Genomic DNA, 7,140 nt, shown 5'->3' with positions numbered 1-7,140 from the left:
CATGTAAGTAATTAATGTAAAAAAAGGTTCACAGATTAAGGTAAGTACGAGACAAGTCACTGCAAAGGTGAAATTCTGGTACATTAATAACCGGTTTAATTGCCGAAATGTAGAATGCAAGCATGCATTGTGTTATACAGGTGCCGGATGTCAGTTTTCTGGGATGGAGTTTCATGCCTGTTGCGCTAGGTCAGTTAATACAGGGATAGTTAATGCTGGTTGTGGATGACGTGTCTGACGATGTCCCATATGTGCTCGACTGGAGATAGGTATGATGATCGAGCAGGCCAAGGCAACATGTCGTCACTCTTAGAGCATGCTGGGTAACAACAGCAGCGAGCATTGTCCTTTTGGAAAACACCATATGGAATGCTGTTCATGAATGGCAGCACAACAGGTCGAATCATCATACTGACGTATATATTTGGAGTCAGGGGGCTCGTCCTCTAGCACCCCAGAATGTAACTCCAGTACAGGTCTTGTGTGGCTAGGCCGCAGACAAATTGGTTGCAAGCATTCACCTGGCCTTCTAACCAATATACAGCCACCACTGCCACAGAGGCGTAATTAGTTTTTGTGTTTTGTGATAAAAGACCGCCATTCCGTCCTCCACTGAGCTCACGCTTGACACCAATGAAGCTACAAACGGCAGTGGTTTGGGATCAGTGCGAAACATCCCTTTAGAAAAATTAATGAATTACTGTGCTGATAAACCTCTTACGTTATTTGATTTTCAAACAGCTGAGCAGAACTGAACGTACTCAGACATTTCTCTCTTCACTAATTCTGATCAACACTAAACTGACACACAATACTTTTCGCGCAACGCAATCTGACTTTCAATAATCCCTACAAAAGAATGGCCCTGACTAACAATAACCTATACCTTTCATGAATCACTTACCTCACAAAAATCTTCGTTACTCTGACTATTGCAATACAGCGAGCGCCAATACTGCCAGCTAAATAAAAGATTCTAACTACTGTAGGCACTAACTACTGATAGGCATAGTTAGCAAACGAAAGATTTTGATAGAGAACAAACAATGTACTTACCCTAATATATATATATATATATATATATATATATATATATATATATATATATATATATATATATATATATATATAAGTTTATGATATCCAGTATTACAAATTTACTCTTTCTGATGGACACACGTCCAGATCGTGCGCTCTTAAAATTCTGTCATCTCTCTCCCACATCCACCACTGCTGGCGGCTCACCTCCAACTGCGCAACGCTACGCGCTGTTCACATCCAACTGCCCAACACTACAATAGCAAATATTCCAACAATACAAACCAGCCACAGACTGCACACAGCACAGATAGTGATTTTCATACAGAGCGCGACGTGGCGTTACCAACATAAAAACCTAAACAGGCTACTTATATAGCAAACAGCCTACTTGCAAGTGGAATGCAGTCTGAACTAATCGTTTTGTAATAGTTCGTTGCGTCAGTGTGGTACCAATGCTGCTGCAGACGCAGTACGAGGTGCCACAGCCATACGTCAAACAGGACGGTCTTTTCTCTCGGTAGTGACACATCACCGTCTGAAGCCCTGCCTTCTTGCGACTTTACCTTCGCATGACTACCGCTGCCAGAAATCATGTATAGTGACTACATTCCCGCCAAGTCTTTCTGCAGTATCGCGGAAGGAACCCCCAGCTTCTCGTAGCCCCATTCAAACTCAGTGAGTTATTGATAGTGCTGTCTTCGTCGTCTTAACGGGATTCTTGATTAACATCAACTCGCTACGTCCGATCTCAAAGATAACTGAGGCACGTATGTAAAGCAAACGTGGTTAGCATTCTCATAGTGGCGCTACTTTATCTACGTATGTAAAGCAAACGTGGTTTGCATTCTCATAGTGGCGCTACTTTATCTTGTATATCTTCTTTTCGGCGTTGGGATTTTTTCTGTCAGTGTATAAGGGGCGATCGAAAAATTTCTGTTTGAGGCTTTGCTGCAGCACATATACTATGTGGCACAACTCCGATGCCGGTATGTAAGCACCGACGTATTGGCAAGATATTGGTGTGGTATTTAAGTAGCTGGCCACGGTGGCCGAGAGGTTCTAGACACTTCAGTCCGGAACCGCGCGACTGCTACGGTCGCAGGTTCGAATCCTGCCTCGGGCATGGATGTGTGTGGTGTCCTTAGGTTAGTTACGTTTAAGTAGTTCTAAGTTGTAGGGGACTGATAACTTCAGATGTTAAGTCCCATAGTGCTCAGAGTCATTTGAACCATTTTTTTGGTACGTAAGTCTTTCTAATGTGCGTGGTAAACGCGGAAACATGAATTATGGTGATTTTAATACAAAATACGTCCAAACACGACCGTCTTCGTTGCGAAAGGACAACCACTGTTAAACATCCATCGGAGAATGAAGAACGTGTATGGGATAGCATGTCTGTCGAAAACCACCCTTGGGGAATGGTCCGCCAAGTTCCATACTGGTCACGAATCGACATAAGACTCCGGTCTACATGGAAGGCCAGCCTCATCCGTTGTACTCGAGCAACCGTCCTATAGTCCTGATACTTCCCCATGCGATTATCAAGCCTTTGATCTGCATAAAAGAAGGCCTAGAAGGGTCGACGATTCCCGTCAGATGAGGTTGTGCAGCAAGCTGTTACGGACTTTTTTACGCAGAACGACATGTTTTTTACCAAACGGATATGTTCAACCTGTTGCGTCTGTGGAATGATTACCTCAAAGCTCACGCTGATATTGCTTGACATACCAATTCTGGTCCGTATGGCCTTCGAACGGAAACTTTTTGATCCCTCATGTAAAACCAGTTCTTACATTCTCATATTTTACGTTTTCCCGTGATTTACGTTTTTCTGTTCGTACTGTCGCATGTCGTATTCTCCCCATAAAATGTTTTCTTGCCATTCAAAGTTTCATATGGATAACATTTCTCAACCTTTGCGCTGATGAACCACTACCAAAAAGTATGTGGTATGCAGATAGAATAGCTAAGTCTCAGGATAAAATTAAAACTATATGGTCAGTCGTAAAGGAAGTGGCTGGTCTACAGAGACAGGTCGAGGATATAGAATCAGTGCGTAGTGGGAATGTCCGCGTTACTGATAAGTCGCATATATGTGCAGTATTTAATAATCACTTTCTGAATATAGCAGGTGAACTAAATTGAAACCTAGTCCCAACAGTGAATCATATAGCGCTCTTAAAAAAAAGTGTTTCGAGACTGTTACCTGAAATGCTCCTCCATGATACTGACAAGAGGAGATTGAGTTAATAATTAAATCACTAAAGACCAGGAACTCTCATGGATATGACGGGGTATCTAGCAGAATACTCAAGTATTGTTCTACGTATGTTAGCCCAGTACTTAGCCATATCTGTAACTTTTCCTTTAGGAATGGTCGGTTTCCTGACAGATTAAAGTACTAGGTAGTGAAACCACTTTATAAAAAGGGAGACATTGATAATGTTGACAATTTTAGACCTATTTCTATGCCATAGGTGTTTGCTAAAGTTATCGAGAAGGTTGTATATACAAGGTTACTGGATCATTTAAGTTCACATAATTTGCTGTCAAATGTTCAGTTTGGTTCTAGAAATGGTTAAACAACTGAAAATGCTATATTCTCTTTTCTCTGTGAGGTTTTGGACTGATTAAATAAAAAGTTGCGAACGCTGGGTGTTTTCTTTGATTTAACGAACGCTTTTGACTGTGTTGACCACAAAATATTACTGCAGAAGTTGGACCAGTATGGAGTAAGAGAACTAGCTTACAATTAGTTCGCCTCTTACTTTACGAACAGAAAGCAGAAGGTAATTCTGCGCAATATTGAGAGTGGTAGTGATGTTCAGTCCCAATGGGGCACTGTTAAAAGGGGCATTCCCCAAGGGTCGGTGCTGAGGCCACTGCTGCTTCTTATTTATAATAAATGATATGCCTTCTAGTGTTACAGGTGACTCAAAAATATTTCTGTTTGCTGATGACACCAGTTTGGTAGTGAAGGATCATGTGTGTAATATTGAAACAGTATCAAATAATGTGGTTCATGAAATAAGTTCGTGGCTTGTGGAAAATAATTTGATGCTAAATCACAGTAAGACTCAGTTTTTACAGCTTCTAACTCACAATTCAACAAGAACCGATATTTTGATCAGACAGAATGGGCATATTATAAGCGAGACGGAACAGTTCAAGTACCTAGGCGTTCGGATAGATAGTAAGCTGTTGTGGAAAGCCCATGTCCAGGATCTTGTTCAGAAACTAAATGCTGCTTTATTTACCATTAGAACAGTATCTGAAATAAGTGACACTACAACACGAAAAGTAGTCTACTTCGCATATTTTCACACGCTTATGTCGTATGGTATTATTTTTTGGGGTAATTCTTCTGATTCAAAAAAGGTATTTTTGGCTCAAAAACGGGCTGTTCGAGCTATATGTGGTGTAAGTTCGAGAACCTATTGTCGACCCCTATTCAATAGTCTGGGAATTCTGACATTGCCCTAACAGTACATATTTTCGTTAATGTCGTTTGTTGTTAGCAATATTAGCCTATTCCCAAGAGTTAGCAGCTTTCACTCAGTTAATACTAGGCAGAAATCCAATCTGCATGTGGAATGCACTCCCTTGGCTCTTGTGCAGAAAGGAGTGCAGTATTCTGCTGCATCCATTTTCAATAAACTACCACAAGAATTCAAAAATCTTAGCAGTAACCCAAACTCTTTTAAGTCTAGACTGAAGAGTTTCCTCATGGCTCACACGTTCTACTCTGTTAAGGAGCTCCTGGAAGAGCTAAAAAATTAAGCAAATTCCAGTGTTACATTGTTGATTTTCTTCATTTAAACTCACGACTTGTCACCTGAATATGTTTTTTTATATTTCATTTTATCTGTTTTTAATATCGTGTTATAATTTCATGTATTGACTCGTTCCATGACCATGGAGACTTCTCCTTAATTTGGTCCCACGGAACAATAAATAAATAAATAAAACCAAAAGCTTTAGTATTGATTTTCAAATCGTGTTCTCACTCACGCACAACCTATAGGATAATGCACAACATCAAACAATATAGTTTTTTCAGAATCTAAATTATTTTACGTTCTATGAGTATTATAGATATTTTAGGGTCACATTAAAATATTTCCCAGATGTCTCGTCACCTGACTGCAATACATCATCGAAAACGGCATATGAATTTGTTTTTCCTCTTAAAGACAGCTCATATAATGTGCAGAAAATACATATGCGACAATTAATTTCTGTTTGTACTAATTTCGTAAGTTTATCAACCACGAGTTCTTCTACACTCTCAGTTTTTTGTCACAACATTAACAAAACTAACTGAATTTTTAACTGCATAATTACAGGCATGGTTTTTTTTGCATGAATTTCTGAACAATTTCACGAGAAGGATACTAATTTTCGTGTCATTTCGCGGTATACCGGGTGGTTTTAATTAAACTTTCCTCATTTAACACGTTATAACACGGAATCTAATTACCGTACGAGGAATAAACTTGGTAGCATTAATGTCAAAGACATGGGGAAGAGAAATAGTGCAGAATCAATTCAACTGAAACAGTCTAAATGTGCTGCTACGACACATCATGAAATTACATATCGGTATCATCAGAAGGCTCAATATGGCACCCATCAGTGTCCAGAAGAGTCTGAAAGCGCAGGATTTCATTCTACACAGCAGCACGAAGCATGTCCGTGGGTATATCGGCTACCTCTCTTGATATGCTACCCTTCAGATCAGCACATGCGTGAATGTTCCGCTGGTAAACCTTGTCCTTTAGGTAGCCCCACAACCAGAAATCACAGGGGGTGAGGTCAGGTGATCGTGCTGGCCAAGCATTTGGAAACGATCGGCAGATAATCCGATCGTTTCCAAACGTTTTTTCGGAGAAGTAGGCGAACTTCATGAGCGATGTGCGGTGGAGCCCAACCTTGCACGAAAACTCTTGAGTTCAGTGCTTCGCTCTCCTGTAGTGCGGATATGACATGCTGGCGAAGCATATCGCAGTAACGCTGGCCAATCACACTGCACTGTCTTGAGCGCCGATCTGTTCAAAAAAGTATGGGCTAATGATGAACGCAGCTGTGAAGCCACACCATACGTTGACACTTTCACCATACAGAAGTACTTCAAGCACAGTGACCGGAGATGAAGATCCCCACATTCGGTAATTCTGTGTGTTCACCTCACCCATCAGAGAAAAATGGGCTTCGTCTGTCCATAGGATGGTCCAGGGCCAGCCCTCGTCAACTTCAGTTAGTTCGAGAAAGTGGAGAGCAAAGTCAACACTTTGTTGGGCGTCCTGTGTTGCAAGTTGCTGTACGATATGGATATTGTACGGATACCTTCTGAGAATAGTTCGAAGCACCTTCGGTACAGTGGCCCATGAGATGTTCAACTGTCGTGACACAGCTTGCGCACTGCCAGCCGATCGGGAATTTCGTGCAGCGTTGTCTGCCATAGCAACTGCGATTTCATCAACCACCTGTGGTGCAAACAGTCGTCGGCCTCTTCCTGGAGCGACTCCCAGTTCTGCAGTTGATTCGAACTTGATCATGCTCCCCACAGCAGTTGGAGAAAGAGGACCATTTCGTAATCCTTTGATCTGGCGTTATTCTCGAAGTGCAGCTGCTGCATTACTGTTGTTTTGATAACAGAGCTTCACCAATAATGCCCTGCTCCTTTTGCCCAAGCTCATGTTCACACGGCAACTAGTGCACTGGGACTGGTCAGGTGTGTGAGACTATGAATCACGATGATTGATCACGGTGAGTCGTGGCCATAGTTGGAACTGGACGGCGGCGCTGTAACGCATTGAAATCATGCACCCCATATTCTGGACATATATGCTACCAAGTTTGGTGCTCGTACGTAATTAGTTTCCATGTTATAACGCGTTAAATAAGGAAAATTTAATTATAACCATGTGGTAGATATTACCGTACTGCTTTTATTTCACTTTAATGGAATTCTAAAATTAATCATTAAAGGTGTCATTACCGTGGTTCTGAATTATTTACATGAATGGTAGATGTAAAAGTTACTAATAAACGTCCAATATTATTTTATTAAATTTCTGATCATGATTACATAACACC

Source organism: Schistocerca piceifrons, chromosome 4, assembly GCF_021461385.2.
Source record: "Schistocerca piceifrons isolate TAMUIC-IGC-003096 chromosome 4, iqSchPice1.1, whole genome shotgun sequence".
Taxonomy (NCBI): Eukaryota; Metazoa; Arthropoda; class Insecta; order Orthoptera; family Acrididae; genus Schistocerca; species Schistocerca piceifrons.
The sequence above is the reverse complement of the archived record's forward strand: the minus strand, read 5'-3'. Positions refer to the sequence as shown.